Here is a 22,713-nt window from a genome sequence, read left to right on the forward strand (position 1 = left end):
GTGGTGAACAGCAGCCGTCTCTAATCTGGGGGACTGGATTTGTTTCCCTACTCCGACCCCTGAAGCCTGCTGGGTGACATTGTGCTAGTGACGTTTCTCTCTGAACGTTCTCAGCCCCGCCCACCTCACAAGGTGCCTGTTGTGGGAAAAGGAAGGCAAGGAGTTTGTCAGCTGCTTTGAGACTCCCTACAGTTGAGAACAGGAGGACATAACTCCAAGCTCTTCTCCTCTCGTTCTCTACTTGGGAATTTATTTATTTATTTATTGCAGACAGGAGCATTTAAACATCCAATCGCCCCATCTGAAGTGGTACAGTCCCTTCTCTGGCATTTGGCAATCCAACCTAAATCCTGTCCCTCCTCTCTCCCTTTTCCTTGCATTCTCCTGCATGGAAGCTCCACAACGCTGAGGCTCGCTTCTTGATCCGTACTCATCGTTTAATCCCCAGTTAAGCCAAGCAGAGCAACAGATCCCACTGATGACACCATGATGCAAGACAAATTGACAAGCTGGAATGGGTCCAGAGGAGGGCAACCAAAATGGTAACAGGTCTGCAGTCCATGCCCTACGATGAGAGGCTTAGGGAGCTGGGGTTGTTTGGCTGGAGAGGGCATGATAGCTATGTTTAAATATTTGAAGGGAAGCCATGTTGAAGAGGGAGCAAGCTCGTTTTCTGCTGCCTCAGAGACTAGGACACGGAGTAATGGATTCAAGGTGCAGGAAAAGAGATGCCACCTAAACATTAGAAAGAACTTTCTGACTGTCAGGGCTGTTCGACAGTGGGATTCACTGCCTCGGAGAGTGGTGGAGTCTCCTTCTTTGGAGGTTTTTAAGCAGAGGCTGGATGAACATATGTCAGGAGTGCTTTGATTGTGTGTTCCTACCTGGCAGGGGGTTAGATTTGATGGCCCTTGGGGGTCTCTTCCAACTCTGTGATTCTATGATGCAGCCAGGCCACAAAATTCTATGTTGGCCTGATAAGGTGAAGTCACAGGTGCAGAAGTTGGAATAGGCCTTGGAGACACATTTGTTCCCCTTCAAAATGGCCACAGAAACTGACCTTAACTCCTCGGTCAATTTAAAAATAGCAGGAGACAGGGGAAACCATATAAGAATTCTCACAATGAAAAAAAGTTAGGTCCCTTCCGCACATGCAAAATAATGCGTTTTCAAACCACTTCCACAACTGTTTGCAAGAGGATTTTGCTATTCCGCATAGCTTCAAAGAGCACTGAAAGCAGTTTGAAAGTGCATTATTCTGCATGTGCGGAATGAGCCATAGTGTTCTCACAGGCCAAGCCTTATACACCTCCTTGACTTCAAGGCTTGCTTTGACCCAGCATGAGAACTTTGTTTTCCAGCCAGCTCCCTCTCCCAAAGTGACAAGATGATCGGCAGAGACTGAAGTCTGAACTCACATCTTATCAGATTTGTTAAAAAATCTATTCCTTTCTAGAAGGGATTATAGTGAAAGAACAGTGGGAAGATAAAGACTAGGCTATGGCCGGATGCTGAGCCAAACATGAGGGTTGTTTTGTAGTTAGTGCTGATCCTACAAAGCACTACCTTTTGTAGAGGGCTGCTCCAAATAATCTCCTTACCTTTTGGTGGTTTAGTCTGGGGTAGTAGACAGCTCTTATAGTGCAATTCGAAACAGAGTTGCATTATTTGGCCCCTTCCGCACATGCAGAATAATGCACTTTCAATCCAATTGCACAATAGTTTGCAAGTGAATTTTGCTATTCCACACAGTAAAATCCAGGTGCAAAGTGCACTGAAAGTGGATTGAAAGTGCATTATTCTGCACGTGCGGAAGGGGCCTTCCACTCAATGGGCTTAGAAGGGTGAAACTCTGCTTAGGACTGTGCCATGTGGCACCTATCCCTTCTTGCCCCTCCATGCATCATGAAGTTCACTGGCCTCATTTCTCCACCTCTCCCCCACATCAAGTTGTATGAAGATGTTGTGGGATAAGTCCTTGCATGAGGCTCTGAGCGGACTGGATGACAGAATCAATTATGAATTTCATTCTTTAAAAACAGCTTCAAGTTTGATCCATCAGAAATATGGCCCACCTCGAGAGAAAGCAGCACCAAACGCCACACGGCAACCGTGTGCAGAGAAAATCCATCTCTGAGCACTGCAGACCTGAATGACTCGAGCCAGTGAGCCAAACTTCATGCAAAGCTTAAAAATGAAACAACGAGGAAGCACACTGCTAGCTCAGAAGTCTGCTCTGAGCAAGGCATTAAACTTCTCGCTCAATTATCATTTATTATCTGGTGCATGGGTTCACACATGCACCCCGGCTGGCACAAATCCTAAGGACTGAGAGGACTTGAACCTTCTGCAAAATTCAGAAATTATGAACCACTACAAACCACCAGAACCAAAAGAATGCATGACAAGGTATTATTTGTTTGGTCTAAAGACAACTGACTAGGCCTGAATTTAGGGAATGGGCACACACAAGATGCAGTGGGGGCTACAGAAAAGACACATCTCTAAGAAATGTTAACCATCAATAACTGGAAATACCATTGCATATTGACTACAGACATCTGAGGTTGTGAGAGAAAGTGTATGGTGTCTACCAGGAAGTTCCTAGTTCAGGGGTCACTTCAAGAGGCAGTGTGTTACTCTCTCTAATCTGCATATTGCCCTACCTGATGGGGTTGTTGTGAAGATCATTTGAATGTGCAGGTCTGAGATGCCTTACTGGAAAACTTAGGAATTGTTAAGGGGCATAGCGTGAGAATGCCTGCTTAGCATCAAATCAGAAGCAGCAGCAGTAGAAGCAGCAGCAGTAGAAGCAGAAGAGGAGGAGGAGGAGGAGGAGGAGGAGGAGTCATTTGGATTTATATCCCACCTTTCTCTCCTGTAAGGAGACTCAAGGTGGCTTACAAAACCCCTTTCTCTTCCTCTTCCCATAACAGACACCTTGTGAGGTAGGTGGGGCTGAGAGAGTTCCGAGAGAACTGAGACTAGCCCAAGGTCACCCAGCAGGAATGTAGGAATGTGCAAACACATCTGGTTCACCAGATAAGCCTCTGTGGCTCAGGTGGAGGACTGGGGATTCAAACCCGGTTCTCCAGATTAGAATCCGCCTGCTCTTAACCTCTACACCACACTGGCTCAGCGGTCTAATTCCCAGTATCTCAGATAATAAGTGTTGGGAAAGGCCTTTTGAGGCCTGAGAATTGGAGAGTGACTGGCAGCCAGACGTCACAGTACTATGCTAAATGACCCAAAGGTCTGACTCAGAATAAAGTAGCCTCCTGCATTCATCAGAACAAGGTTATTTCTCTGTTACCATCTTCTCTCCAACACCTCTGGACACTTTCGAGCAAAATATGAAGTGAACACCTCAGGCAAATCTGGCAAGTAATATACTGCCTCTGCACATGGAGGTTCCACTTAACACCCATGTCCAGTAAGCTGTTGACACATCTGACCCCCATTTCCCTATGTAGGTCAGCTCCGCAATTCATCCACATCATGCCAAAGGCTCATATTAATTGGTATTAATGTTGTGCACATGTTTGTGCAATGCCCACGGTGATTTTTTAATCTAGTATAGAGGTTTACCTCTTCTCCCTGTGCCCTCAGCTGCCTGTTCTTGTTTCATAGCTGATGTGCAAAAACTTTGATCCCTGTACCAATTCCCCATGGGCCCAGGCAAAAATAGAAGCATGTCTCCATTATCGGGAGTTCTCTTCTCAGATCTGCCCAGGAGGCATCTTCTTGGAGTCTCCATCCCAGCTCCCACTCGACCCAAAAGGCCCTCCCTCAACTACAGCTCAGAATTTCCTGGGAATATTTCCAACCGCTTCATAATGAATTATTCAAAGACTGCTTATACCGTCCCAAAATCAACCACACTCCCCCGCTCTGCCACCTTGACACGAAATGACACAGAGCGACGAGTCCATCTCCCTGGCGGGTGCATCCGCAAGGCCCTCTTTAGAAACACTGTATGCCCCCTCCCCCCCCCCCAAAAAAACTTTTGCACCTCTTTTGGTCCCTTGGAGTTTGATTTTTAAAAAATTGCTTGGGGAAAATGCCAATGCTCGACTCTACAGCGGGAATTCGACATTCGTTTCCAAAGCAAAGGGCCTCTGGACTGCACTCGGCCATCTAAGGAGGGGGGGGGGAATTAAGTCGCCTGTCCTTCCATCCTGCCCTGATCCCTCCACAGGGGAGCTGTCAAATTACTGTTGCTGAGCACCAAAAAAGCTTCCTTCCTTCCATCTGTTCTCTGGCCGTTTTTATCCTCTGGCTGGAGAACTAGCGGATGGAACCAGGCAAAGGAGGGAGGTAGGAAGAGGAGAACCATGTTCCTTTGACTCACGCCAACCTCAGCAGTCGCAGCCCACTTTACTCTTTGGCAGATAATTCAGTTTCCAAATGGCAACCCAGAGTCTGGCTGCTCGGGGCTTCCCCCACCGACACCCCACCTTCCAGCTTCCTGCCCTCCTTTCCTTCCCCGCCCCTGTCCCACTCCACCTGCTCTTTGGATACAGCACAGAACACCGAGCCCAGCAAAAACACACAACAGATGGGATCGCTGCCAAGATCCTTTCTGCGAAGCTGACGCCTCACCTCCCCCCCACCCGCCCCACACCCCTAGCAATGCTATCAGCTGGGCTATCAGGAGGCTGAGCAATCTGTCATCCCCCACGTACACAAAGCAACACACTCCCCCCCCCATCATCCCCCTCCCCATACCTTGCTGGAGAATGGTGTGCCTCTAAGCCAGCGATCTCGTGCCTCTTCTCTTCGCTGCAGCTGGGTTTGGCCTCTCGTCTCCTGCCAGCCTCCTGCCTTCTCGATTTCTGGAGGTCTCCTTCCTCCCCACGCTTGCACGCAGCCCCCCACAGCTCCAATCCTTTCCCCCACCCGCCCTTGGCTGCCCGTCCACCGAGCTCCCTTTCTCCAACCTCTCTTTGCAGCATCCCCCAATGAGCGTCTGCTGAAGTGCTGGACAGCTCCGTGCCATAGAGGCAGCCCGGGAGGCTGGGGCCAGACCTTCCTCTTGCTCGCCGCATCCACCTCCCACAGCGCCCCCTGCAGGACAGGAGGGAAGATCGCAGGCAAGAGATGGAGGGCGGCGAATAGATAATATAAATACATAAATCATTAGCGCAGCTGGATCAAAATCTCTCTTCGGATGCTTCATCTGGTTTTGCAAGAGATGCTAGCGAACCAGGTCTGGCTCCAGATGCAAAGGGCTATTTTGCAAGGCTAGCAAATGCCTTGTGAACCAGGGAAGCTGCTTTTGTTGACTGTCGAGTGTGACACTTTAAGACTAGCAAGCTGTCAGTATTGCCAACTCTGTGGAGAAAACAAAACATCCTCCCCCTCGTAATCCATCCATCCATCCATCCATCCATCCATCCATCCATCCATCCATTAATGAATTCATTCATGTTGTTGTTAACACCCTGCAACATGAATAACAACAAATACTTTAGCAGAAGACCCCTTTTCTCTCCCTTTATTAGTACCACAATTGCTTGTGCCTGTGGACATGGAGTCAACAGCTGAGATCAGTAAATGAAAGGGTAAAGTGAGAATAAATGACAGCTAGCATAGGATAGTGGTTAGAGTCAACTGGGATCTGGGGGGCCCAGGCTCAAATCCCCACTCTGCCATGGAAGCTCAGCGGGTGACCTTGGGACAGCCACTCTTTCTCAGCCTCGCCAACCTCATAGGGCTGTTGTGATGATAAAATGGAGACAGGAATAACAATGTTGTGAACTGCTTTAGGAGCCCCACTAGAGAAAGCAGTGAGGTATGAATAAAGAACCTACTTTACTTAGATTGGACCCCTGTCATTCCCAATGAAACTAGTCTCAGGTGTGAAGGCTCTAGCAAAAACTTTCCTCCACCTGAGGTTCTAAAGAACTCCTACCAGTCAAAAGAGGCAATGCAGAACAGAATCAGCCAATGATCTGCCTTGTCATAAGGCAGCTATGGATATTAGTGAGGATTTGACCAAGGCCTTTATTGCTGTGCACGTTGGCAGTGAGAGGGTTAAAGAGACCTTTGCCACAGTCTCTGTGGGAGAGGACAGAGCTATTGGTTGCTAGTTTTCCTGTGCCTAGTTTCCTGTTCCAGATAGAGCCCTTGTTTGAAATGAGTTCACAACCAGATTTGTAGATGTGTTCCCTGACACACATACAAGCCGTATCATGTTTATTTTATTTTTTTTAAAAGCACTGACTTTAATTTGAGAAAATTGCTGGGAGCTGGCGTATGCCTCTCTTTATGTTAATAAAACTTTAAAATCACACCAGTGCGGGCATTCACGGTAGCTGCGGTAAATCACAGCCAGATAAATTAAAATCCCTAAATAAACCGGTAAATGGGGATCGTAAAGCCTCCGAACACCCGCCGTAAATCAGAAGGGGAAAACTGTTTTCCCTGAGCTGAAGGGAAAGGGGGGTTTCTCTTTAAAGCTGCTGGTGAAGGAATCTTCCGATATGAGGGGCGAAGATGTCTGCATCCTAGGGTGCACCCAAGAAGATGATGATGATGAAGAAAAAGAGTTTGGATTTATATCCCACCTTTCTCACCTGTAAGGAGACTCAAAGGGGCTTACAATCTCCTTTCCTTCCTCTCCCCACAACAGACACCTTGTAAGGTCAGTGGGGCTGAGAGAGTTCTGACTAGCCCAAGGACTAGTGACAGAACTGGTGACTAGCCCAAGGTCACCCAGCAGGAATGTGGGAGTGTAGAAACTCATCTGGTTCACCAGGTAAGTCTCTGCCACTCAGGTGGAGGAGTGGGGAATCAAACCCAGTTCTCCAGATTAGAATCCACTTGCTCTTAACCACGACACCACACTGGAAATGGAATCTGGGAATTGGAATTTGCTTAGCTCAGATTCCAACCACAAAACAAAACCACGCTGCTCTGCAGCAGGGACAACAATTAATAATAAACTTTCGAAGAGGAAGAATGCAAAATGTTTTATTACATTAATTTTAGAGAGAAGTTCAGCTACAAGGCATTATTCAACAAGATTTTATGCAAAGTCCATAAAAATTGGTTCTCAACAGTTTTCAAAACTTTTTGTTAGAGGAAACATGAATACAGATGTTTTCCAGACATTCATGATGCAACCAGTTTGGCAGGTTTTCCAGCTAGACCTTATTTCGTGTCTTTCTCAGAAGATCCATTACAACATGTTCTTACTGTCAATAGAGATTGTTATATGCAGGATTTGACGCACTGGTTAATGGAAGAGTTCCAGATCAGGTTTAAGGAATTGGTTTTGACCTGTAAGGACATGAGCAGCCTGGCACCTTTAGTAACAGGTTCCTATGGTGGTGGGATTCAAACTGTGGCGTAGCGCCAATGGTGCTGGGCAGGGCATGACGGGGGCGTGGCCAGGCATTCCGGGGGCAGGCATTCCTGGGCGGGGCTGTGGCAAGGAAGCAGCTGCTGCGCCGGTCCTTGGGCGGGAAATGAATGCACGCAGGCGCAGGCTACCACGCTCGCCGGTGCACCTCCTGCTAGACTGCTTCAAGTTCTGCGTGCTACTGCTGAGAGGAGGGGCGTAACTAAGGCAAAAATCACATGGCGAAATCACCAATTAGTAACCCCCTCTCGGCACACACAAATAATTAGTAACCTACTCTCGGGAACCTGTGAGAACCTGCTGAATCCCACCTCTGCTTTTCAGCCTTGGCTCCTACCCGGTGGTACACTCTGCTGCCTAACATCAGGGCCCTGCAGGATTTGATGCAGGGCATGAAAGGCAGAGCTGTTCCACCAGGCTTTTGGTTGAGGCCCAAAAACTGGAAACTGAAATCGAAATTGTAATTGTCTATTCTCAATGGCACTTGTTGCTGGCCCGAATCCTGATTCCCTATTTGTTTTAAATGGCATCTGTTGTCGGTCTCGTTTTCACTCTGATTTGAAATGAAGCTTTTCGTTGATTTTAATTTTAAATGTATTTTGACTGGATTAGGTTGGATTTTAATTACTATAACTATTTTAATTGTTTAACTATTTAATCAAATTGTATATGTTATTTACTACTGTAAGCCGCTCTGAGCCCTTGGGGGGGAGGGCGGCATACAAATGGAATCAAATGAATAAATAAATAAGTTTCAGGAAAATAATACATTCTTACATAAGCCAACCTTTAATCTCCCCATTGTAAATGTTTAATAACCTTGATCTGTGACACACGGTTCTCTCTCGTGCCCCCAAACATCCTAGTGCTTACACATGAAACCACCTGCATTGATCTCTAGTAAGCATTCATCAGCATCTCTTTCCAAAAAAGAAAAGAAAAGAAAAGAATTTAGGCAGCAATGAACATGTTCTGTTTATTTTCCAAATGGACTCCGACATCTGGATGCCTCTAAGACATCCCTCCAACAAGCGTATCATTTGGGGAGTGCACGACGCTCTCCCTAGATGCGATGGTTTATCCAAAAGCATTTATCTCTGTGATGCTCAGAACAAGTTGCCATTCCAGTTGCTCTCCAAGTGCCCAGCTGGGGGGTTTTTTTATGCGCGTAAATCCTGAGCTTCGTTGCGAGCCTCGCCTTCCCCCCCGAATCTTTTATCTCCCCTCCCCACGTGCAAAATCTGGAAATGGGCCCCCTGGTGCAGGCACTTAAAAGCCGAGGAAGAAGCTGGCAACCGGGGGTGCGTAATGGTGGTTCCGGCAGGCTCTCGAGGAGCAAAACGAAGCTAACAAGACCCCCCACATCCGTTGCCCGAGTTGGGCCGTCTGTTTTTCAACCCCCCCCCCCTGTTCCTAATGAGATTTGCTGGCTCAGATTGTGCTGGTCATTAGAAAACCGATCGAGCCGGCAGAGGCTGCTGCTCACAGTGGAGGCCCATGAATTTTTCATGGCAGAAAGGAAAGGGCAGCCGGAAATTGGGTGGGTGGGAATGGTGGTGTTCTCCGCTGAGGCTGATCCAGCATCCAGGCCCTCTATGTTTCTGAGATGAAGATGTGAAATGGTTGGTTTGTTTCTCCACTCCATGAGGGATTCTGTTACTGGAAAAGGTACCCCTGTGAAGTCCCTGTCCTTGGCTTTGGGGGCAAGGCCTTGCAGAATTTTTGCTGAAATGCTAGAACTCTTGGAAATCCGCTTTGCTCCTCCAAGGGCTCTTTTGAAGCCCAGTTGCCAATCCAGGTGGGACTTCGGGACACCCGGGATTACAATTTATCTCCAGTAGGGATTCCCAAGTTCCCCCTGGCCATTGGCAGGGGGTGGGGAGTCAGGTTGCCTGATCCAGGTTGGGAAACCTCTAGAGATTTTGGGATGGGATGCCCAGGGAGGACAGTGGGATACAATGTTACAGAGTCCACTCTCCAACAGTGGCGTATTTGCCTAGGGAACATGGGGTACCCCATGTCCCCAGGCGCCCTCTAGTGGAGGGCGCAAAGATTTCAGGTCATTTTGTGTGTTTTTTATTTTTTTAGTGTTTTTCCAGTTTTTGGCCTGCAGGGGGTGCAGTTTTTAGGCTAGCAGCACCAAAATTTCAGGGATTTTTCAGGAGACACTCCTGATGATACCACCCAAGTTAGGTGAGGTTTGGTTCAGGGGGTCCAAAGTTATGGACTCCCAAAAGGCTGCCCCCATCCCCATTGTTTCCAAAGGGAGCTAATAGGAGATGGGGGCTATAGTCCACACCTAGGGTGGACTATATGGCTTTCTACCCCACTGTGGTTCCTGTCCTCCCATTGCCAAATCTACAGGAATTTCCCAACCTGAAGGTTTGCATGTCCAACCCCAAAGGGTCCAAGGTCCAGTCAGGGTCTTCTCCAGAGTTGGACTATACCACTTCTCCATGGTTGTTGGCTGTCACCCATTTGGTCCTTTGGTGTTTGCCCTGCTGCCTTTGAAGTCCCTGATAGGGCAGTCCTCAGCAGAGTCGCCTCCCGTCTGCGTTTGATGGCAAAGGCAATAACTCTGTTTAGGACTGCTTTGCGTGCCAAGTGTGTGGAGTACTTTCACCGTGATTCTGACGGCCTGACATTGCTTCTGGGCCACACATGTTTGCATCAGAAAGCCCGGGCTCTCGCATGCTGTGGAGCTGCTGGGAGCAGGATGGAGGGTGGGGGTTGCAATGAACTGGAGCGCTGCACGATATTCTCAGCTGAATTACATCCAGCGCTCAAGCACAACCCCCCCTCTTGGCCTTTCCATCAGTGGAGGAGAGGCAATTGCAGAGTCCATGAATACAGTACAGAACTGCTCTTGGCAATGTAAGAACAGTGAGATTCGGGAAGTGATCTTCAGTGCGAGGCCTGAGCAGCGGCTCTCTCTTTTCACCTGCGAAACACTGGAAGGAATGCTGGCCTCAGCACTCTGGACTGGGAGCAAAGCCCATTCACCTTGGTGGCACTTACCTGTGAGTAAACAAGCTGAAGACGATCAGCCTGCCCAACCATTGATGTGACTTTCCAGAATGGCCTCCTGTCAGCTGCGATGAGGTGGTCACCCTTATATCTAACCTAAAACAAGGGAAAGCGCCAGGCCCTGATGGCCTGCCACCTGAACTCTTTAGAAGATTCCCGGAGTTCTGGGCCCCTATTTTGGCTACCCTGTTTACCAAAATTAATAACAGTGGCTGTATCCCTAAGTATTGGACTGAAGCTATCATTGTACCTCTACATAAAAAAGGTGATCCATCAAATCCATCTAACTATCGCCCGATAAGCTTGCTTTCAGTGGCTTCAGTAAGCACATACGCATAAAGGTGATACCTTATGTCATACGTCTCACTGCCTGGTCCTCTTCAGTGCTAGGCCCACGGAACAGATAGGATCATATGCCACAGGTAAAATCCACCCTTGACCATTGTCTGGTTTTAAATCATTTTGGCCGGAGAAATATTGCCACCCCAAGGGTAGAAGGAAACTCCGTTAGCGACTTTCCTAGATCTGAAATGCGCATTTGGAAACTCTATCACGAGGAATCAGCTGTGGGAAAAATTGACAGCGTTGGGAATAGACCAGAGATTACTGTTGCTGCTTTATTAAGCCAGTTGTATTCCTCAACTACCTGCATCAAGTTACGTTGTGATGCGTGCTTTGGCCGCTTAACTTCACCTATAGTTTCTAACAAAGGGAGTCAAGCAGGGTTGTGATTCTTTTAACTCCTCTCCTGTTCAATCTTTATTTAAAGCGACCTTGCTCCTCATTTATCTCAGACTGAAAGTCACGCACCCATTTTGGGACAAAGACCCACATATTGCTGCACTGCTCTGTATGCAGGCGACACTTGTGTTACTGTCTCCGGTCAAGGTGGAGCCTGCAAAGAGAACTACTTCTGAAGCCTTTGCGGCTGCGTACTGCACAAACAGTGCCCTGTCGATTAATTACAACAAATCCCAGAAAGTGCTGATTTTTGAATTCAAAAAAAACTCAGCGCGTGGAAATAAGCAGTACATTGATTGAACAGGAGTCCATTCCATACAGAATATTTAGGAATCACCTTCCACCATTCGCTTAACCTGGACCTCTCATATGCACCAGACTCTCAATACCAAGTTAAAAAACCAGAAAGTGTTGGCAACGTATCCAAGATTTTTTTTTTTCACACACCAGAGGCGGTCGAATTTTTTCGCTGCGCCAAGTAAGGAAGTTTTCAGTTAAAACTACTGCCACAATGATACTTTTATGAGGAGCTCCAATCACAGGGGGAGCAAAAACCGCTGAGAAATTAGAGAGAGTGTTCAATCTTTGTTTTAGAGTGCGATTTATTGGGTCTTCCCAAACTCAGTCACTTGATTACCAAGTTCTTTGTTTAGAAACCGGAGACCAAGGCCCGATGATTTTTTTTTCCGGGTTTGGCTTTCTTTGTTTTAAATACTGGCAGCCTTCATTTAAAGAGCCCTCCGGGCAGTCTGACCTATATCTCCTGTTAAGCGACCACTTCCACTCCACCTGGCACACCAAAATTATCAATCAAAATAAACAACATAGGTGTATCTTTTGAAGGCCAACTTCCTACTGATGGACGAGAGACGGAGCTTTTCGGAGTTTTGAAACAAGCATTACCCTTGACATTTGAAGGGCAGCTTCTCCACAGCTGGAGCCTGCAGAACTTGTTCTCCCACATTTTATGGCATTTCACCACCATTGCCGGGTTTCATGGCTAAATATCTGAGTAATTTAATCAATCCACATCTCCGTAGATATTTTATGCTTGCTCGGCTTAATGTGCTACCGACTGCCCAAACAAGAGGCAGATATCATGGCATCCCACAGGAGAACAGGACTTGTTCCTGCGCAGCGGGCCTACCCGAAACAACTGAACACGTGCTCCTTCATTGTAAAGATTTGGCAGTCTATTGGTTGCTTTTTCTCGAGGCCATCTTGAAGAAATTTTCAGTGAGATCAGACAAGGAAATAGTTTCATACTTGCTTAGTGACCATCATCCCAACACTACTGAATTAGTTGCCAGGTTTTTAACAAAGGCACTTGGATCAAGGGTGAAACCTTTGTGTAAATTTTAGTCAATTGGTTTTAACATAATTTGCATTTTACCACTTTTTATATGCCATTAAAGGTATTGTATTTGTATTTGTATTTGTTGACTTTCCTGACACATCTGGTACTCAGTTGTTGCGGTGGAAAAACAGGAGTGTGTGTACCTTCAAGATCATCTCCCATCGCTGCCAGTATCTTCCTTCCTCTCTCTGCCAGCCTTCCTGTTTTTCTTTTATCACCATCTCCCATCCTGAGCGGATCTTTCTCTGAATTAGCATCCAAAAGCAACTCTCACTTGGCACTCCCCAGCAGGAAGTCTCAGAGTCCCCTTATGCCGCAGTAAATCTGTTTGTCTTGAAGATGCCACAAGAGTTCTTCTTTTTCTTTCCGCTAACACCCCCCCTCCCTCGCCCATGTATCTGTTCCTTTGTTTTCCGAGCGCATCTCCACCCCTCTTTGGGACGCAACGGATGCCTTTCTGCTCAGGAAGTTGCATATAAACAAGCGATTCTTTGGATGTCACGGGCTGAGCTCTCTCCTGGCAATACCAGGAGAAAATGATGAAAACACATCTCTGAACTTGGCGAGTACAAAATATAGGGGGTAAGGGGCATGTTGCAAATTGAGTCTGCACGCATATGGACGAGCTCTGGATAATTCTACCTCTGCTGTTGACAGCAGATTCGCACGCCTATTTTCGCACAGGAACACATCAATGTCATTTTGGGCTGGGCTGAATCTTGCGTAGTTGTTGGGTGAAAAACCGAAGGGGGTGGATTGTGGCGGCATAGGCAAGCCAAACACAAGAACCTCAAAAATAATATAAAGGGGGAATGGTACCAAAGTCTATGCAATAGTAAGCAAGATACCACTGTACAAAATCTAAAGCCAATGCAATTCTGGGCTGTATCAATGGGAGTGCAGTGTCTAGATCGAGGAATGTAATTGTACCTCTCTATTCTGCACTGGTTAGACCTCACCTGGAATATTGTGTGCAGTTCTGGGCACCACAATTCAAAGAGGATATTGACAAGCTGGAACAGAGGAGGGCAACCAAAAATGGTAAAAGGTCTGGAATCCATGCCCTACTAGGAGAAACTTAGGGAGCTGGGTATGTTTAGTTTGGTGAAGGGAAGTTTAAGAGGTGACATGATAGCCATGTTTAGATATCTGAAGGGATGTCATGTTGGTGAGGGAGCAAGCTTGTTTTCTGCTGCTCCAGAGACTAGGACCAGGAATAATGAGTTCAAGGTGAAGGAAAGGAGATTCCACCTAAACATCAGGAAAAACATCCTGACAGTAAGGGCTGTTGGACAGTGGGATGCACTACCTCAGAGAATGGTGGAGCCTCCTTTGGAGGTTTTTAAAGAGAGGCTGGATGGCCATCTGTCAGGAGTGCTTTGATTGTGTGTTCCTGCATTGCCGGGGGTTGGACTTGACGACCCTTGGGGTCTCTTCCAACTCTATGATTCTATGATTCTAAATTGTTTTCTTTCTTTCTTTCTAATCTAAAAAATACTTAAACATTAACTTCATGGATTAGCATTTAAAGCATTCATACAATAAAATCTTCATAAACACAAGAGCTTCAGCTAGATTAGAACAGGGTTCATCAGAAACCTGTTTCACACAGCAGCCAAATAACTATTATAATTTGCCCATGTTGTATCTCTTTCATATAAGCCATTAATTTCAACAACCAAAACTTCATGCACGTACATGTCTCTTACATCAATCATGGGTATTACAGCATATAATAATGGAGCATCGTATCATACTAACAATCACTAGGGCGATACAACCTCCAGATTGGTTAATATTTCATAGAAACTTCTTCAAGCCCAATACCTAGAGGTAACATAAATTCAAAGAATTAAAAAAAAAGATCAGACATAATTGCAACCCTACTAGCATATTAACAAATATATGTTATATAAACGGGTATATTATATTATTTATTTGGACATTCTGTCAGTCTTCTCTACTGCACTGTTCAATGAGGAAACCTGTTGGTGAGGAAGAAAAATAGTTATGTTGAAATATTATATTAGAAATCCTTTAACTATTTCCCAGGTTCTAATGAACTTAAAGAAACAGGTGCAACCTGGTGTTGTTTACCCTCCAGGTGGGACCTGTGGAATTGCAGCTCACCTCCAGAATACAGAGATCGTCTCCACTGGAGAACAGGAATGCTTTGGAGGGCGAACTCTATGACATCGTACCCCAATGAGGTTTCTGGCCTCCCAAGACTCCATCCTTAAATCCCCAGGGAGTTTCCCAACCTGAATCTGGCAATCCTAACCCTCTTCCTCTGCCAGTGGGTGTAGGGTCCTGGCAACCCTACCTGGAAGGGCAACAAACAGTGCCTGCTAGCACTGCTACTCAAAGGCTGGCTGAGAGCCGGGGCGGTATAGTGGTTAAGAGCATGTGGATTCTAATTTGGAATTTGATTCCCCGCTCTGCCACTTGAGCTGTGGAGGCTTATCTGGTGGACCAGATTAGCTTGTGCGCTCCAGCACATGCCAGCTGGGTGACCTTAGGCTAGTCACAGTTCTTTGGAGCTCTCTCAGCCCCACCCACCTCACCAGGTGTCTGTTGTGGGGAGAGGAAGGGAAAGGAGCTTGTAAGCCACCTTGAGTCTTGATACAGGAGAGAAAGGGGGGAGTATAAATCCAAATTTTTCTTCTCTTCTTCTTCTCCAAATCCTTCACCACTGCCACGAACAAACCAGCCCGATCAAAGAGCTGAGATTGTGTAGTTTTGAGCCCAATCTGCCGATATGTTGTGACAAAAACAACCTGCTGAGTCCAAACACGAACAGCTGGCGATTAATTTTCCTTTCGTGCCGGGAGAGAAGGTGGGCATTTTGCCCACTTTTCGGCTATTCACCACCTTCAGGTGAAGCATTCCCAAGGTTGACAAGGGAAACATTGCTGGGCGAGCAAATAATCTAGTTAAGGGTGGTTTGGAGTTTGTTTCCAATCAAACTTGATTACATTTTTAGCCCGCTTTTCCTACGAGGAGCTCAGGACAACGGACAGGGTTCCCCCCGTTTTATCCTCACAACCACTCTGTGAGGTAGTTTAAACTGGGGGAGAGAACTATTAGCCCAATAATAGCCCAATACGAACTTCATCGCGACACTGAGTTGCCAACATCCAGGAGGGACCTGGCAATCTCCCGAAACTACAACTGAGATCAGTTCCTGGGAGAAAATGGGCACTTTGGAGCATGAGCTTTACGGAATTACTAGCAGTAAATATATTGTTGAAGGCTTTCACGGACAGATTCAACTGGTTGTGGTGGGTTTTCCAAGCCGTGTGGCCGTGGTCTGGTAGATCTTGTTCCTAATGTTCCGCCCGCATCTGTGGCTGGCATCTTCAGAGGCATGTATTACGCATGCAGAAGTACGAAGCGTTAGGGAACAAAGATCTAATCGAACCAATGACCATGCAACCCTGGAAAACCCACAATAACCCATAACAGTAAAGTCCGTTGTATAGTGCATAGACAAGCCTTTACTAGAAAACCGTTGGTGGGTTATCGGTGCCCAGCAAGGGGGCCAACCCGTCCTGCCTCTCTTCCCCACTTGACACTGTGTCACTAGTTCCCTCTTTGTCTATTTCCTCTCCCCCCCTCCAGTGCCACCAGTTCCCTCCTCCTTCTCCTCCTCTTCCCAGACCTCTATATTGCCACACCACAGTTAATGGCGCAGTTGGGGTCGCTAGCAGTTGCAACCCTCCCATGGGAAGCAGTCAATAACTACGTCTGCTCCTTCTTAGACAACTGCAGATGGACCAGTGACGGTAATGATTCGGCAGTGGGGGAGAAGGCTGAACCCATGAGAGTGAATAACCACCACATTCCACTGTTTTGTTGTGTTGTTTTTTTACCCGTTCTGTGTAAGCCCTATCCACTAGCTGCGTGTATGTGGCAACTGACTGGAAATGAGCCAGGTGTGGCGATTGGCTGGAAGTGAGTCGTCGCCACCATGGCTAGCCTTTTATATAATAGGATTTCCTGTTAATATATTAAATTTGCTTCTCTCTCCCAGCTAAAGGCAGGACTAGTTTCAATTCCCTTCACAGAGAGACACTTCAAGTCAGTTGACTGAGTCTTCCTGGATTTTTGAATCTTGCAACAGCCTTTCATCTAGTGATCTTTTCCTGGGTTTTCTAGGGACTGTGAGCTATTCTTTGGCACTTAGCAAGGGATTGGTAACTGATAATCTACCTGGTAAAGGCCCTAACCACTCTGCCCTAACCACTCTACCACAACAGCCAACATCTCAAGTTTGGGGTCCGTTCCGCATATAGCTAAATGCCATCCAAAAGGAACAGCCTTGACCATTTTAACACGTGGCTGTTGCCACTTGTTTATGTTGCCCCAAATGTGCTACCTCAGGGGTCAACTTGACTCCGCCATGTGATGGATCCAGCCCTGGTTTCCCCCTGACATTGTGATTGATCGCGGAATCAGTGAAACAGGAGAGGCTTCGACTGCCTCCGGTTTATATGCAGTTCCAGCAGCAATTCCAGAGACAATCAAAACAGACAGTGCTATTGTACCGTTTCCCCAGCAGCGTGGTGATCTTCAGCCGTGGTTCCAAACAGTCCAGGTTGTTAATTCTAACAGCAGACCCGGTGTGTGGCTTCTCTGCCATGCCAGTTGCGCGGCGCGCTTTCTTTGTATGCAGAATTCATCTCACATTCGCTGCACATCCTCCAACTTTCAGCTCAGGCACAGAGGAACGTGTTTGTGTCTTTCAGCTAGGGATGTACAATTATGCCATTTCCCCATTTTGTGTTCATAGGTATTTGCTGGGTTTTTCCTCCTGTTCTATTTTGCTGCCACAGGCTCACAGAGCTGGGGTTTTCGTGCCGCCTGTTCTCCTTGCCACCTTGCCAATTTTTGTGCGCTCTTTCATGGCACTTTATGTCATTTTTACGCCGTTTTTACACCCGCTGTCACATCTGAACTGATTATTGAGTTTTGGGATCCAGGTCGGGGGAAAGGTGGTTGCAATTTCACGGAGATAAAAAATAAGGCCAAGGCTGATGGTACAAAATGAAATAAAAAGTTAAAATTCCCTAAATTCCCTACACATTTTCTCAAAAGGTATCTCTCCGGGGAATTTGTCAGCCTTGCAATGATTTTCAAAAAAAGAGTACGAGATCAGTAGCTTGGCTACTTGTTACCCCTGTAAGAAGAAGAGTTGGATTTATATCCCCCCTTTCTCTCCTGTAAGGAGACTCAAAGGGGCTGACAAACTCATTTCCCTTCCTCCCTCACAACAAACTATGACTAGCCCAAGGTCACCCAGCTGGCATGTGTTGGAGTGCACAAGCTAATCTAGTTCACCAGATAAGCCTCCACAGCTCAAGTGGCAGGGAATCGAACCCGGTTCCTCCAGATTAGAGTACCCCTGCTCTTAACCCCTACACTAGGCTGACCAGATGTCCCTCTTTTGGTGGGACAGTCCCGCCTTCACACAATTTGTCCCGCATCCCGCGGATTATTTCCATTGTCCCGAATTTTGGGAGGCTGCCGCACTGCCTTCTGGGGCAGATCTCCCGCACGTGCGGCTGCATGCGCACTGCCTTCTGGGGCGCTGCCATTTCCCGCCCTGTCACAGGGTGGGAAACGGCAGCGATTCAGAAGGCAGTGCGCTCCTGCGGCTGCCTACCCCCGTCCCGGTTCACAAAGGTGACCATCTGGTCACCTTACCCTACACCACGCAAGAGATTCTCTTGAAGAATCCTAGCGGTGAAACATGTAGATAATTTTGGGGATTTTAACTGAGCAATAAAATATATTTTTACTTTATTTTGTAGGATTGGCCTTGACCTTATTCTTTCTCCCCTAGTGACTGCTGCAGCCCTTTTACTTCCCCTGGTTGCAATTTCATCCCAGATACTGAAAAAGAATCTCTGAATGAGGATAATTTCTGCTTCCAGTGTCCTTTCTCCTAGCAAGGGCTGGTGCCAGTCCTGAGGTTGGTTCCAGGGTTGAGAGGTTGTGGGCAAATTGCCCGTCAGTAGTGTGCCTATTAAGCATGGCGGTCTGTCATGAATGGCTATGGGCACCTGGTAGAAAGGATAGTGCAGCATGCCTTGAGCATCATTGCCTTCTTCAAGGATAAACAACCAAAGCATCACAGTCTGCTTTCTCCAGAGACCTCTCCCAGCAAGAAGTGGGGAATGGTCTGCAAAATCATAGGATGGCTCTGGGGGTGGTCACCCAGGTGGGAGCAAAAGGCAAACTGATTAGATTGATCAGAGTGGCCCCTGGGGCCAACCAGCCTGCCTCCAGTTGGTGACTGGAGACCTCTCAGTATTACAACTCATCTGCAGGCAACAGAGAGCAGTTCCACTGGAGAAAATGGCTAATTTGGAAGGCAGATTCTACAGCATGGAGGTCACTTCCGCACATGCCCTTTCAATCCACTTCCAATGCACTTTGCAGCTGGGTTTTACTGGGCGGAGTGGCAAAATCCACTTGCAAACAATTGTGAAAGTGGATTGAAAGTGCATTACTCTGCCTGTGCGGAAGGGGCCCCAGACTCCACCCCAAAATCTCCAGGTATCTCCCCTCCTGGAGCTGACAATCCCAGCGGGCCCTCTGGCATTCCATGACCCTCCATAGAAGCTGGGCGGCGCCAACCTTGATTCCTGACTTGTAACCTCAGTCCCTTTCCTTGCTGCTCCAGGTCTCTTCTCCCCCTCCCCCTCCTCTGTTCAACAGGCCATGACAGTTACATAAAGAGTACAAGAAGGCCTGCTAGACAGGAGCCCATCCGGTATTGAGGGATGTGCAGGGAATGACAGATTAATAGGACATGCAGCGTAGCGTGGGATGAAGGAACTCTCCAGTTCTTCTATAAAATGAGCCACTCGCTCATGTTACACTTCCCCCACGCTGGATTATTATTTAGTTGCTCAAAACTCCTCTCTCCCACCCTCCTGTCCATAAAAACCAACCCGCCGGGCACTTTTCATGAAGTTTAAGCAAGAACTGGAAAACGAAAAGTTTTTTTTTAAAAGCCACCATCCCCTGGTCCTCCTGTTTATCAGCTCATAAAACCTAATGAAGCCATCGTTAATTAAAAGCATCAGCCAAGGCAATCGGACGTTTAAAAAGCAATACAATTGATTTCACTTATATCATGCTTTTCTCTCCCCGGGGACCCGGAGCAGCTCCCGTCGTTCTCCTTGCCTCCTTTTTGTTCATTTCAACAACAACCCTGAGAGGTAGGTTAGGCTGGAAGTGTGTGACTGGCCCATGGTCACCCAGCAAGCTTTCGTGGCTGAGTGGAAATTCAAACGGGGTATCACCGTTTCTAGTTCAACACTATGACCACTATGCCACCCTGGTTTTCAGCAATCGAAAGATGCAGGTACACATGTCGTTCCTGCCACAGGTGCGCCTGTTGGATTCCTGGCTGTCAGAAAGATACATGTACCCCGCCCTGAGCCCTACAGGAATAGGGCGGAATATAAATGTAACAAATTAAAAAAATGACTACATCAGACTACACAGAGAAGCCATTGAAATTCACAAGCACATGGACAATTTCAACAGGAAGAAACTATGAAAATGAACAGAATTTGGCTGCCAGTGTTGAAAAACTCTAGAATCAAGACAGTGACTGATCAGCTCCACACAAACACAGGACAACTATAGACTATAGCAATCAAAGGGAACAAAGACCAGGATACTTCTATTCAGATCCATCCACCTATTGACCTTGCTATGTTCATTGTTACTCCCATGCTACAGACTTCTCTGTGACTCACATGCCAGGCCACTCTATTCAGATGGCCTCACCTTTTGACCTCACAGTATATATACTCCACTTGCTTTCCATTCCTGCCATCAGATCCTCTGAAGATGCCAGCCACAGATGCAGGCAAAACGTGAGGAGAGAATGCTGCTAGAACACGGCCACACAGCCCGGAAACCACACAGCACCCCAGTAAAAAATGATGCTTGGATTGGACAGAGTGACCTCTTTCTCCCTCCCTCTGTCACAGGGGCACTGCTCAGCCTCACGGCACCTACCTTGAATGCAGAATGTCCCAGATTCAATCTCCGGTATCTCCTGTTAAAAGGATCAGGTAGTAGGTCGGGCTGCCAACTCCAGGTTGGGGAATTTGGGGGGTGGATCCAGAGGAAGGCAGATTTTGGGAAGGGGAGGTATCGTGCCATTGGATTGACTTTCCAAACCAGCCATTTCATCCAGGGGAGCAGATCTCTGTGGTCTGGAAACCGGTTGTAACCCAGGGAGATCGCCAGGCCCCACCTGGAAATTGGCAAGCCAGGCAGGTGTGAAAGACTGAACCCCAGGAGAGCTGCTGCCAGAATGAATAAATGTTGATGGGCCGATCCACTATCAGGCAGCTTCATGTGTTTAATACTAGAAGCTGATAGTTGGAAACACACAATAAGAAGTGGAGTAGGAGGTTAAGAGCTCGTGTATCTAATCTGGAGGAACCGTGTTTGATTCCCAGCTCTGCCACCTGAGCTGTGGAGGAATTCTGGGGAATTCAGATTAGCCTGTGCACTCCCACACACGCCAGCTGGGTGACCTTGGGCTAGTCACAGCTTCTCGGAGCTCTCTCAGCCCCACCTACCTCACAGTGTGTTTGTTGTGAGGGGGCAAGGCAAGGAGATTGTAAGCCCCTTTGAGTCTCCTGCAGGAGAGAAAGGGGGGATATGAATCCAAACTCCTCCTCCTGCTCCTCCTCCTCCTCCTCCTCCTCCTCCTCCTCCTCCTCCTTCTTCTTCTTCTTCTTCTTCTTCTTCTTCTTCTTCTTCTTCTTCTTCTTCTTCTTCTTCTTCTTCTTCTTCTTCTTCTTCTTCTTCTTCTTCTTCTATGCAGTTGCGTCATTCATTTGTGGAACTCACTGCCACAAGTTGTAATGATAACCACCAACCTAAGGAATTAGACAGCTACAATGAGAAGAAATCTTATCAGTGACTATTGTTATGGTCAATGGAGCTTCCATGTTCAGAAGCAGCATACCAACCTCTGAATGCCAGTTGCGGGTGGGGGAGGCAACAGAGAGAATAATTTGCTGCATTCCTATATTGGCAACAAGTGACAAAATCATACCCAATGCAGAATAACGTTGACTTGTCTTTCATCCTATTTCAGCAAAGGCAGCAGGGATGGAGACAGAAAAAAACAGGCCACCCACTCAAGCAGAGGTGCAACAGGCAGCCTCTTTTGATATTTTGGCAACCTTGAACTAATTTGTTTTTTCTTAGCACCTACCAGATCTTTCTCACACACCTTGGGAATCCCATGGTATTCAGTGGTAACCACTGACTTGTTGAGCGGAAATTGACCCAACTGATGGGCGAGCCATTTTCTTTTCCCCTTTTATCCCTGACGATAAGCAAATTTGCTGGGAGAAATAGGAAGTATTTTCCTAGGTTTCCTCAAAGATGGCAACCAATCATCTTGGCAGCTAAACACAAAACTCCAGGAGAACTCAGGGCCTGCCGTATCCATTATTTTATTTTTATTTTTTTCTGTCTCCAAGATACCGCTCCATGAAAGCATTCCGCTCCCCGGAGCAATCAGGCGCTTGGACAGAAGGTCAGCGCTGCTCGAAAACGCCAACCCCACAAATGATTTTTAATCTCGGCAATCTGAGAGAGACAATTGCCAGCTTTAAATGGAACTTGTCCTCCACGCAGATCTGCTGATGAAGTGGCTGGGGAGGGGCATATTTACAGCGGGGGGGGTGTGTGTGTGCAGCCGTCTTGTAATAACCGGCAAATACGTTGTCAAAGCGAACGCTACCTTCTTTGCAGAACAAAGATCAGAAAGAAAAAGGGCCATCTGCAAAATACATTTATTTCTTGCTCAAATATTGCTATCCCTTTCGGTTTTAGAACAACCCCATGCACACCTCCAAAAGAAGCTGATAGAAACCCATGAAAATGATAATATCGCTTTTTATAAAAGGGTGTAGGAAAGGCAAGCAGCCGCACAGTATCTATTACATTTTTATTCTGTCCATACATCAAGATGCTCATAGTACCTTGTTCTCCCTTCTTTAGGATGAAGGAGGGGGAGGAGGAGTTTGGATTTATATCCCACCTTTCTCTCCTATAAGGAGACTTAAGGTGGCTAAAGCTCCTTTCCCTTCCTCTCCCTACAACAGACTTGTGAGGTAGGTGGGGCTGAGAGAGTTCCGAAGAACTGTGACTAGCCAAATGGCCATGCTGGCAG

At 47.1% G+C, this 22,713-nt stretch overlaps 1 protein-coding gene across 1 annotated transcript in view; it reads right to left on the reverse strand.

Moving 5' to 3' along the window:
• The window catches only part of SRRM3 (serine/arginine repetitive matrix 3), a 112,122-nt gene extending 107,209 nt beyond the window's left edge, over positions 1-4,913 (reverse strand). Inside the window, exon 1 of the mRNA XM_048518826.1 lies at positions 4,729-4,913. The gene's annotated coding sequence lies outside the window, so the exon portion shown is untranslated. The remainder of the gene's footprint in view (positions 1-4,728) is intronic.
• Between the last annotated feature and the right edge of the window lie 17,800 nt (positions 4,914-22,713).

Source organism: Sphaerodactylus townsendi, linkage group LG16 (assembly GCF_021028975.2).
Source record: "Sphaerodactylus townsendi isolate TG3544 linkage group LG16, MPM_Stown_v2.3, whole genome shotgun sequence".
Taxonomy (NCBI): domain Eukaryota; kingdom Metazoa; phylum Chordata; class Lepidosauria; order Squamata; family Sphaerodactylidae; genus Sphaerodactylus; species Sphaerodactylus townsendi.